The 12,185-nt window shown below is 43.2% G+C and overlaps 1 pseudogene; it reads right to left on the bottom strand.

The window, feature by feature from the left end:
- Positions 1-4,459: 4,459 nt before the first annotated feature.
- LOC103300837 (N-terminal kinase-like protein) lies at positions 4,460-11,645 on the bottom strand (annotated as a pseudogene).
- Positions 11,646-12,185: the final 540 nt, after the last annotated feature.

A 12,185-nucleotide genomic window follows, 5' to 3' on the forward strand; every position in this document is an offset into this window, starting at 1 on the left:
CACAGCCTATAGGAAATGAGGGAAATTGTTTGGAATGGAGTTGTTGAAAATTTCAAGAAGAGATACCGATTTGCCGAGGCTATGCACGGAGTCTAGAATGATGAGAAGGATTAGAGAAAGTTGTTCGACGTGGGAACAGGGAGATCGAAAGCTCCAGGCTCTGACATAGGCTGAGTAGAGAAGGATGAGAGGTGCAGGCTCCTGTCGGAGTTTTGTGCAAAATGAATTCACATGGGTGGGACAAGAACCAGATTTAGGACTTTAAAGACAGGCAGGCACATTACATTTCAACAGGAATCACACTCTAAGTTAAGGTACTGAATCTCTAAAAGGAGGAAATTCAGACAGTGACTCTTTTACTCTATGACTGGGAGTGTCAACCTGGCCCCAGGAAAATGAGTGGCCCCAGAAAAATCATCTGCTGTCTAAGCTCCTTTCCATGTCAGCAATGAATGGGGTAAATGGCGACTTGGAGTTGCCATGGGTGGAAGCACATGTCAACGGGTGAGACTGCTCACTCCACACACCTTCGAGCACTCATCATTTCAGATCTGGGGTACAGTGTGGGGGTGTTTGAAGGGTCAGAGAGGCTAGGAAAAGGCTATTTTCAGTAGTTCAGTGTTTTATTTTCATCCCCTCTTTCCTAGGCTCACATGTTTTTCTCTCCTAAGAGAAGAAACAGCCAGCAATAGACATCAGACACAGTTGGTCTCCATCTACACAGGTTCTGTATTTGCAGATTTGACCAATTGAAATTGCTTTTTAATTTCAGAAAGTTGATCCCTAAATAACAAAGTATAACAACTATTTACATAGCATTTGCATTATATCAGGTATTATAATCATCTAGAGATGATTGAAAATATATAGAAAATGTGCATAGATTACATGCAAATATTATGTCATTTTATATAAGGAAGTTGAGCATCCATGAAGTTTTGTATCCAAGGCAGGGTGTGGGGGGGAGGCCTGTTCTGGAATGTGGGGGCTAAAAAAAAGAATACTTTTTCTCTCACCTAAGTTCTTCTAGCTGGGCTAAAAATCAAATTAGCAAAGACAGATAAACAGGACAAAATCAAATTTTAATATATACACATAGGCAATATGCATAAGCATGAAAATCCCAAAGACAGTGAAATAAAATTGGGCATACATCTCATTTTGAACAAAAGAAAAATGGGGGGCAATGAAAGGATTGTAAAGGAAACAGGTATTTGAGGAAGAGCAGAACATATGCAGCTGGCAAATTTTTGCTTCAATGTGACACAGGAGGTGATCTAGCTACCAGGCCCCTGCTTGGCGCCTTCCTATCTACCACATTTCATTCAAATTAGGCTAACGTGACCATCCTGAGATTTCCTTCCTAGAGCGGGTTTTTCTATCTGAATCTCTTGGTCAGGAAAGGGAGGGGGTCAAATGTTCTTTCTGAGTCTTTTGTTTCTTAATAATCAGCTTAAAAATCAATATTCCAAAAGGCTTTAGTGTGGCAAGCTTTAGTCCCTTCAGTACCAATCCCCTGTGCACCATCTCATCTCACTTACTGCTCACAGAATGTTTATGAGTAGTCTTGGTGTTCATTACACAGGTAAGGAATGGAGCAGGCTGAGGAAGCAATGTGCCCAAGCTCACACAGTAGATAAGCAACCAGGTCCAGGATCATGAAGCTCCAGCTTTCAAACGATGGCCCCCTCCTACACTGCTCTCCCCATTGTCCTTCCAAAGTTCACTTACCTTTTGCAGTCATGGTTACTTTTTTGGGTCCATTAAAGGTGTTGGAGTAGATGATCTCTATAGTCCCTGCCAGTCACTTAGTTCCTTCTTTCTTGCTTCCTCCTTGTTGCCTTTCTAAAAATACCAATGATGGCAGGGGATCACTGTATGAATTTGGAACAAAAACTTATGATCAACCAAGGTTAACAGAAATGAACATTTTCTTTTCTTTTTTCTCAAATCATTTCAGATAATAAAAGAATGCACAAGTTGTGGATTCGAGAAGCAATGCTTTTTTTTTTCTTCCAAATAATTAACTTCCAATGAAAGTTCTGAGATTCAGCCCTAAAGGAAAATGAATTTATAAAACATAAAGTTGAAAATGGCTCTGCCTTATAATATAAAACAGATAATTTTAAGATAATTATAACATATTCTTCCTGATTAAAAAAAGGTTAAGTCAGAATCCTTGGAGGTGGTGATGTAAAGCTCTATCATTGTTTGGATAATGTGGCATAGTTGTTTTCATAATTTAAAAAAATAATGCTTCCATAAACTTGCTCTAAAGGATTTTCACAAAACATTTCTGTGATTTTTTTTGCTATATCTATAAAGAATGTAATAATATAAATTGTAATTTAAATTAATTTTTGCTTAGATATACTGTGATAATTTTTTTTTTGGCCTGGCAAAAAGTTTCTATGGTTTAGAAAAGACTGTAATAGTGCATAATTATATTCATTTAGATTCATTACTTAAATCTTATTTTAAAATTTGTATTACTACAGCAGAACCTACTGGTAAAATGAAAGGCAAGAGTAGAGTACTACATTTACAGAATATATTTCTAATCGAAGAGACGTTTTCTGCTTTCTGAAATTTTAACATGGATTATGTACACTATATTTCACAGGGCTTAGCTACTAAAAATAGATTTTTCAACCTGAGTTTCCCAACTTTAAATGTCAAGTAATCTTCTTTCCACTTGGTGTCCATTGAGATTCTCTCAAATACTGGTATTATGGGAATAAAATTTACCTGTAACTATAGTACATGAAAAGGAAAACCCAAACATGTAAGGGAAATGGGGAAAAAAAAAATCGTTGGATTATCAAGGAAGAAGCTATAGTTCGTTCTCTTGTTTCACTGCTTTTTATCTCACAGCTTCATTTATCTGATAACACATTAGCGCCCTAGCCCAGTGGTCGGCAAACTGCGGTTCTGTTGACTAATAACTTTGCCGACGACTGACCTAGACTCTTGATTCCAATAATTACAGGCTGTTGTTGTTCCTTGTGATTAAGCCCCTATCCAGTGGTTGGCAAACTCATTAGTCAACAGACCACTGCCTAGCAGTTTGGATCAGTGGACTTGAGGGTCCCAGGTTCGATTCTGGTCAAGGGCACATACTTCAGTTACAGAGTCCTCCCTGGCCCAGGCCCTGGTCAGGGCGCATTCAGGAAGCAACCAATTGATGTGTTTCTCTCACATCAATATTTCTCTCAATATTTCTCTCTGTCTTTCCCTGTCTCTTCTATTCACTCTAAAAATCAATGGAAAAATATCCTCGGGTGAGGATTAAAAAATAAAAAATAACATATTACCCAGTAATTGCAAGGTTTCCACTCAATTACGCCAAACTTGTATAACAGACCTATTTATCTTCAGGAATATATTACATCATAAAATAAGCATCCAACCATATCAGAATGGATTGTATGTCTTTGTTAATATGGATTCATAGGCGTATCAATACATTCCCCACACATAAAGTGGACACTTTTCTTTCATTTTCTGGATCTGCATTTGACCTTTCCAACCGGAAGACTTGAGGAAAGTAAACTTGGAAGCTGGCATTTTAGGAAGTAGTAAAAGTCACAGTGGCCCAGGTGAAAGGGAGGACACAGCTGTGGATTATGAGTGCACTGTCAGTTGTTGGCTCAAGGAATTCTTAAGATTAATTACTCTGCTGACGTCAGGTACGAGGTTGGCCCCAGATCTAATGAACTCTGCTTGTGTCACATACACTAAAATCCACGGGATTGCCAAATCTCTGCTGATTTAAAGCACTTGGGATCCCTACCACCCATATGTTTTTATTTAAGGGCCAAATTACCCCTTAGAAGAGCTCAAATAAAAGTTCCAAACTATCTTGCTGCAACATTAATTTAACCAATTGGCATGCATTTCGGCTGTATGTAGGCATTTTCATGATACGTGTAAATCCTTTATTAACAGTGTCAGCTGCTGACAGATCACGTGTAATTCTGGTGTAGCGGGAAACATCCACATACGCTCCACCGAGCGCATCTGCGTCAGCCAGGGAGGAAAAGTGCACAGTGTTCAGGGACTCAGCTCACTAAGAACCGCTTGAAAAGACCTTATTTAAATGACAATGGCCCGTGGACATCTCTCAGGCTCCAAAACTGCTCAGATTTGATTCCTAATCTGCAAAGCAATCTTCCTACAGGGCTGAGGATGGCTCCTGGCCACTTGCAGTTCTGGGCTTTTATATCTTAGACCCCAGCGGAGGGAGGAGCTTTGCGGAGTTGTTGCTGGCAGTCTACCAGGGGTCTGCAGGCCTCCTTACTGGTCTAAAGAAATGTGGCAACAATAGCTCCTTTATGGCTATCCCGTGCTCACTGTCTTCACACTTCAAATGCTAGATCAAAATGAGCATAACGAATGGAGCCATCAAAGCAATCGGTGCAAAGTCCTGATTGGAAAACACCCACACATCGCACACTCCCTACCCGGGCTTTTCCCAGGGGAAAATGGCCCGGAAAGGCAGATGGGACTCAGCCAAGAAGGCTGCAGCCTGCTCTGTGCCAGGTTGTTCTCCCCGAACTTCCATCTCGCTGAGTTCATTCTGGGGAGTCATGGGGATTCTGAGGCACACAGAGGGAGGCTGAGGGGTGTCGGAGTTTCTCAGATTCCCCAGAGAGCATTGTGGCAGGGGACATCCCGGGCATTGTATCTTAGGAGGGCTGAGAGGAGACTGCACATTCAAATCCCCGAGGTGCCGAGATGGAGGGTGTAGAACGCAGTGGCCCATACAATGGAAGGTGTGGGTCAAGATGAAAAGAAACTCACATTCAATGAGGAAATTGAGCAATCTGAGGTTAGGAGGCAGATTCCCATCCCATGCAAATATGCAGAATCAGCTGGGGAAGAAAGGAGCAGTAACCATGGCACTTGTAGGAACTTGACAAATCTGGTCTGAGAAAACCAAGTCTGGGAAGTTGTTCTTGAAAGCAAAGCATAGTGGTCCATTTATCCCATGTTCACAAGACCCCTGTGAGTCTGAGCAAAGAGGCAAGAATGTTAAAATCTAACCTAGAAAGAACCAAGCAGATGAGGAAGGATCCAGAAAAATCGAAACAGACAAATGAAAAATTACATTAAAAGACAGATGCAAGTTCTAAAGAATGATGCAGGAGTCTTGATAGCAAATCAAACTGTGAACAAACTATGGGACTTAGTCAGGCACTGACTGACTACAACCTACTCCAAGTAAATATAATAAATGAAGTGAACAGTTTTCTGCATAACACCCATTTTTCTGGATGGCAATTCTAAGTTATACCACGTGACTATACTGTTTTATTTGTTGTTTCCTAACACAGGAGTATGCGTGTTTTAAAGTGTGAAACAGAGAAAGCTGATGTTGCATTTTCCAGGTTTTTCTCATTCCACTTTTACTTTCTTTGTCACTGTCCAAATTGCAAGCTAGGAGGGCAGGGGGGTGCCAAGATGCTTTCTTTGAACCTTCTCTCTCCTTCCTCCTGAAAAAGAAGCCTTGCCCTGCCATCCTGGACCAGTCGGGATGTCCAGATAAGCCTGGGTGTTCTCCCCGTGAAAACTGAATGTCAACATCTATCAAGGCCACTCTGAGACTCGGACTGATCAGGACACAAACAAGACCTTAGGGTAATCATTTCTGAACACAAATTATGAACATTGTACAAGCTGCAAAAATGACCAAACATCCCATTATTCAGACCAATAGGATTCTTCTAATTATAGCTTTAGTCCTGCTCCATTCTGCTCTACGTCTAAAAGAGAGTTATGAAGATACCCAGTCATAGTGTTATCCTGCCTCAATCCAGAGTGGACCCCCACATCCTTGACCATCCCCCAAACCACCTGTATAAGCCCAATCCTCTGAGTCCTCCCTAGCACCCCCTTGCTGAGATGCCCCACAGTCCCCAGGGTACATGTCCCTGCTGCAGCTTGTCGGACCACAGGGGTGTCCTGGCCATCTTGACAGGAGGCATAATCACACAATGCTTCAACTCTCGGCTCTGCAGGCACTCTCCAATCTCCATTTCTCATTTTGACCTCCCTTTTAATTCCACTCAAACTTTCAAATGCCTGCCAGTATTCCCAGAGGCCATGCTGCTGGAAATCCAAATTCAGTTTGTCCCAAACTAAAGTCATCATCTTCTCCCCCCATAAGATCTTCTCTGCTTCCTAGAGCCCCCATCTCACATAATGATACTGATCAATTTTTAGTCTAGGAGGCTCCAAATAGGAAATAAAACCTGTAGAAGAATTAAATATTGTTGGGTAATATATCAAGAACACTTAAGCACTTAACTGCTTATGAAATTCTTCTTGGGTCTTGTCCAAAAAAATTATTCTGACACTTGTTAAAGATGGTAAGGAACACTTTGTTTCAGAAGGGACTGCTGAATTATGTGTGTCCTTTCATTATTGTGTTCCCACTGTGTTTAACAGCACCTAACTCCCGGTGTGTGTTACTATTAAATGAATGACTAATAAGTAAATGAACAGACTTACATTCAAGTAAGTGGACCTGACATTCATGTCAGCAGCATAGATCATGACTTTTCTAACCAGAATGAAGTCATTGGCCCTCTCAGAAGTAAATGCATATACTTTACTGCTATCAACGATAATTTGAAAAGTTAAGACAGTGCTATATAAATGTGAGATCATGTGATGTCAGTAAGAACTGGATCATTCCTGGTTCTTACTGGTACATTTCTGGCTGCCTTGGAAAAGGTAGTATGGTACTTTAAAAAAAAAACAGACACTTTTGAAAAAATATGTATTCTAGATACTAATTTTATAGTGGGACCTTTTACTCTACCTCAGTTTCTTTATGTGCAAAATAATGTAGGGAGTAGGTTAAATTACCTTGAGCATTCTCAGCAATTCAGTGATTCTTTTATAATAGGAAATATTGAACTAAATGGCAGAAATGATAACATAAATCTAGTCTTTCCTTTTTAAAAAAATAGAGGGGGAAATGAGATGCCTATAGTCATCCACTGAGTTTATGTGAAATGGACTTCTTTTTCTTGCCATTACTTTTCCTTTTCTCATCCCCATGTTTCTTGTTCTTTATATTATTTCAGTATCTTACAAATGCTTCTTCTATGAGTTGCTCTTGTCACATGATCCTGTGTTTATCTATTCCTGCGATACTCTTCCTTCAAGGAGCCACACGAGGCTGCATTTATTTCTTTACCCTTTGCCATCCACAGTAGCTGATGTACTAAAGGAGATCAACACAACTCTTAGGACCAAATAAATGAATGAGCAAACATGTGAGTGAAGAAATGGATTGTCACTGAGAAAACAGGACAAAAAAAGAAGCTTATCACTACCTCACTTTTCTGCAACATGAAAAGACTTTATTATCACAATATGTATTTTTTAATTGTAGTAACATATACATAACACAATTTACCATCTTAACTATTTTCAAGTATACCTTCACATTGTTGTGCAGCCATCACCTTCGTCCATCTCCAGAACTTGTTCATTTTCCCAAAGGGAAACTCTGTCCCTTTTAAACACTAACTCCTCATTCTCCCCTCCTCTAGCCCCTGACAACCACAGGACACTTTGGTTGCTTCCACTTTTTTGCTGTTAGAATAATGCTGCTATGAGATAGGTGTAAAATATCTGTTCAAGTCCCTGCTTTCAGTTATTTTGGTTAAATACCCAGAAGTGGAATTTCTTACATGGTAGTTCTATGTTTAATTTTTTGAGGAACCACCATCCTATTTTCCACAGCAGCTGCACCATTTTCGTTCCCACCCACAGCACACAAGGGTTTGTGTTTCTCCACATCCTCACCAACAGCTTTTTAAAAAATATATACTAGACATCCTAATGAGTATGAGGTGATATCTCATTGTGCTTGTGATCTGCATTTCTCTAAAGCTTAGTGATACTGAGCATCCTTTCATGTGCTTATTGGACATTTGTCATACCTTATTTTTTTGATGAGGCTTTTGTGGTCATCAGCCCCATGGATGACATTTGAACTCTCGATCCTACCATGCAGTTGCTACATTAGTACTCTGAGTGGTTTCTCATAGCATGTGTTTATATGTTTGACCAGTTGTCAGCTAGGTGCCTGGAGGTTTGCATCTGCTATCTCATTTTATTCTCTCCATAACTCGGAGTGGTAAATACTCGTGTTCATTTTATAGATGAAGCTGAGAGAAGCTATGAGACTTCTCCAAGGCAGCACAACTAGTTATTATCCCTACTGGAAATCAAGCTCTGGGTGTCTGACATCGAGACAGTTTCAGTGAACTGTGTTCTCTTTTTTGATCAATTTCACAGGCATTGACAATCGTGAAAAAGTAAAACCCCAAATCATTTGAACACTCTTTCCTATTTAGACTCATCTTAACACATTGTGGACCAGTGGTTTTATTGCTAGCTTTACCCAGTGGCCAGATAAGTTTCTACTGAACAAGTACAAAAAACGTTTTACATAAATGTTAAAGGCATGCTTTAAAATTAAATACCCATTGCATTTTGAAGTTATTTATTACATGTTCTTACCAGCTAATATCTTTTTAAAGTATGATACTTTGTAAAACACTGTGTAATATGAAGCGAGAATTCTTGTGATCCGTCCGGAATGTGTTAGGTAGGAGAGAACCCTGAAAAACAAATGTATATCCCAGGGAAACCCTCCATCTCAGGGCCATCCTAACCCAGATTCACACCCCAGGTGCTTAGGCCTCCCCACAGTCGAAAACAGTTTTTTTAAGTTTTAATACAGATGGTCCTCCAGTTTGATTAATGCTATTAAGTAAAATGCCATTTAATTTTTAAAGAAAAAATAAATAAAAGGACCTACTTTAGCACTTTTTATTCAGTCTTTTTATTAATCATGCTAAAACTGGTTTTGTGTAATTTATGCATTATATACACGTTTGCATAGTGCCATATAAAAGAGATTATTTACTCAATTAATAATAGCAGCGTCTCCTCTCCTGCTGGGTTTAGGGATCTACCAGTTTCCCTGATAAATCTAATCTTCGGTAGGTTATGCGTGGAGCCACCTTCCATCAGGAAGCATATATTTGGGTTTGGAGAAGGTCAAAGTGCCTTTTTAAGCAGAAAATGACCGAATCAGGATCATTAGCAGTTCTGAGAAATCCTATTACTCAGTGACCCCCTCGACCTTGTCACCACCTTAGAAGCTGTGTCTCTGGGGTTCAAATCAATTTCCTGAGTTCTGCTTTTTCTGAATCTGCTGGTTTAGCAGCCTCATTGCATGTCTTCCAGGCCAAAGAGCATTTTTTTAAAAGAAGCTGCAGATAATTTGCAGAGCTCTAGCATGTGAAGCTTCTTCTCTAACATCTCTTAGTAAGCCCTCGATTTCTGAATCTCTGAAGTGGCTCTCTCCCTGACGTTTTTAAGTTACGCTGGATTAATTCCATTTAAAAAGCAGCTCATTGCTTTTTGGGGTGTCTTGCTAATAGCATATAAACTAGTGAAGGAGAGTTGGGGTGCACATCTCTCCACCAGGAGGTGGCCGTGACCACAGAGGGATGGAGCTGATCAGCCTAACACCTGGAAAGTAGCAGCACCCAAAGATTGTCTATGCCAAACCCCTTTCCCTCTTGGTCCCCCAGGGCACCCACATTTCACTATGGATGTATCCTCTGAAGGGCCTAGGCCTAGTCACGGAAAATAAAATATGAAAGAGCACTTGAACAGAGGTCTGGTCCTCCCATTGTAGCTCAAGTTCACCCAGCAGAGAATTATGAAGAGTAAGGAAATTGTGTGTGTGTGTGTGTGTGTGTGTGTGTGTGTGTGTGTGTGTGTGTGTGTGAGAAATAGAATTTATTGTGACTCTGATTATGTACATGTGAGATGTGCCTGGCCGGGCTGGTCGGGCTGGCATGGCGTGTGCAATAAATACATCCATTGGGGCTGTTCTCCATGGCCGGGAAGCACCCACACCAGCAGTTCAGTCCTCCGGGTCCCCAGCTTCTCGGGGCCCTTGGTGGCCTTCTGCTAAGCACGTTTGGCGTCCACCTCCCGCCGTCGCTCTCCCTGCTTCTTCCGGGCCAGCTCAGCCTTCAGCCATGGCTCTCATTCTCCAGGCCATCCCAGTTGTCCTCACCCCACGAATCAGGTCTTGGCTGGATGCCAACCTCCTGACATGCCAACAGGTCAGCAAGGGGGGTCGCCTTTATCACTGGGCTCTGGTCCACCCCAGTTATACTTGCTGGTCAGCAGTGTGCCCTCAGGGAGTGGCTCCTGAGGACTCGGCTCCTGCCAAACTTACTCCCATGAGCCCTCAGCTTCCCAGCTGTCCCAGTTCGACTCGGGAGATTTGTGGTCAGGGTTGCTGGTCTGCCCAGCGTGGCTGGCTTGGCCCCCAGAACTCCAATTGTCCTTCTGGGGTAATACAGACTCGGCCTCCTGCTCCGAGCTGCCCCAGTCTTTGTCATCCCATCTGTTGGCAGCGCTGCTCTCCTCCGCTGTGTCCTTGCCCTCCTCTTGTGCCTTCCAGTCTCCTGAGGTAATGGGTGTGGGAGAGGCAGGGCTGGAAGCCAGGGCAGGAAGTCCCTCGGGCGTGGGTATCTGGGAAGTCCCTCGGGTATTTGGGCTCACTGGGGGCAGCCTTGGGGTGTGCATGGATCAGCTTGGAGGTGAGCGAGGAGACCCCTGTCACGGCCCATCCTGCCCAGCTGGCCCATCCTGCCCAGGATGGGGTCTCCTCGCTGACCTCCAAGCTGATCCATGCACCCCCCAGTGAGCCCAAAGTCTCCCAGATACCCACTCCCAAGGGACTTCCTGCCCTGGCTTCCAGCCCTGCCTCTCCCACACCCATTACCTCAGGAGACTGGAAGGCACAAGAGGAGGGCAAGGACACAGCAGAGGCCAGCCCAGCAGTTCTGCAGGAAGCAGGCTAGGTTGGAATGCATCTTGGGGTTGGCTCCAACCAGCTCACAATAATGGGGCACCAGTGATTTTGGGATCTCCCCAGGGTTGTGCAGAGGGGTGGCCCGAGGTAGGGGCCCATTGAAGACTTCCCAGATGAGGCAGCCCAAGTACCACATGTCGGCTGACCATTTCTCTCTGACGGCTTTGCCACTGTCATCAGCCAACTCTGGAGGGTGATACTGCTCAAGCTCGGAGATCCCCTTGCAGGGGGGTGCCCCACCATTGCCCTGGGCTGAGTACATGTAGTCCAGGCCCCCAAGCTTCCACTTGCCGGCGTGGCCCACAAACACAGCAGCCATGTAGACATTGCTGTGGATGAGGCTGCAGTCATTGACGAGGAAGTTGAGGGCTTTCACCATCTGGTGCAGCCCCCAGGAGAGCTCCAGCTCCTTGGGGCCACCAGCCTCTGCTCCCAGTGGAGTCACGGCCTCTGTCACTACGTGGAGGCATCTGTCTGTCTCCAGCCCATCGATGTAGGCCAGAATGTTGGGGTACCTGAGAGTTTTGAGGTGCTTGAAGGCAGCTTTGGGTCTGCTCTTTGGTGCCAGGCTTCACATCGTACATAGAGATGGACATCAGGCTGCCTGTGGCCTCCTTGCAGCCGTGGTACAGGGCCCAGGGCCCCAGAGGGCTGCCCTCGGCAGGTTCCGGGCTGAGCTGGAACAGAAATCCTGGACCAGGTCCTGGACAAAGAACCACATCATCCCTGCCGCTGTGGGCTCAGGTGTCTCTGCTCCGGGTCCTCAGCAGCCCGAGCTGGGGCGAAGTGGGGCCTCGAGGAGCAAGGAAATTTGATGGGGGAAAAATATCATTCCTTGGGACCCTGAGATGACTGAAAGTAGCTCGAGATCACCAAGTGTTTCAGAAAAAGAACTTATGCTTCAATAATAAAGGGGACTATAAGAAGATGTCACAGGGATTAGAAAATAAATTTTTAATTTCATACATCAGCCCAGCATTTGGTGGCCTTCCTACAGATGACTTCAGTATACAGGAGGGTCAAGAGAGATGTCAGTAATTTTCCAGATGAAAGCGGATATTTGTGCTAGGAATGGAGGAGATTGCTAACATCATACATAGGTGTGAAATGGTGGACACTAAACAGTATTGAACCAGTCTCTTCAATAAAGGACCACTTGTGAATGTGGCCGGTCTGAATTGAGATGCACAAAGACAAACACAGGATTTCTGAGTCTTAATATGGAAAAAAAAGTAAAATAGCCCATTAATACATTTATATT

The sequence above is a fragment of the Eptesicus fuscus genome, chromosome 2, assembly GCF_027574615.1.
Source record: "Eptesicus fuscus isolate TK198812 chromosome 2, DD_ASM_mEF_20220401, whole genome shotgun sequence".
In the NCBI taxonomy this organism is placed as follows: domain Eukaryota; kingdom Metazoa; phylum Chordata; class Mammalia; order Chiroptera; family Vespertilionidae; genus Eptesicus; species Eptesicus fuscus.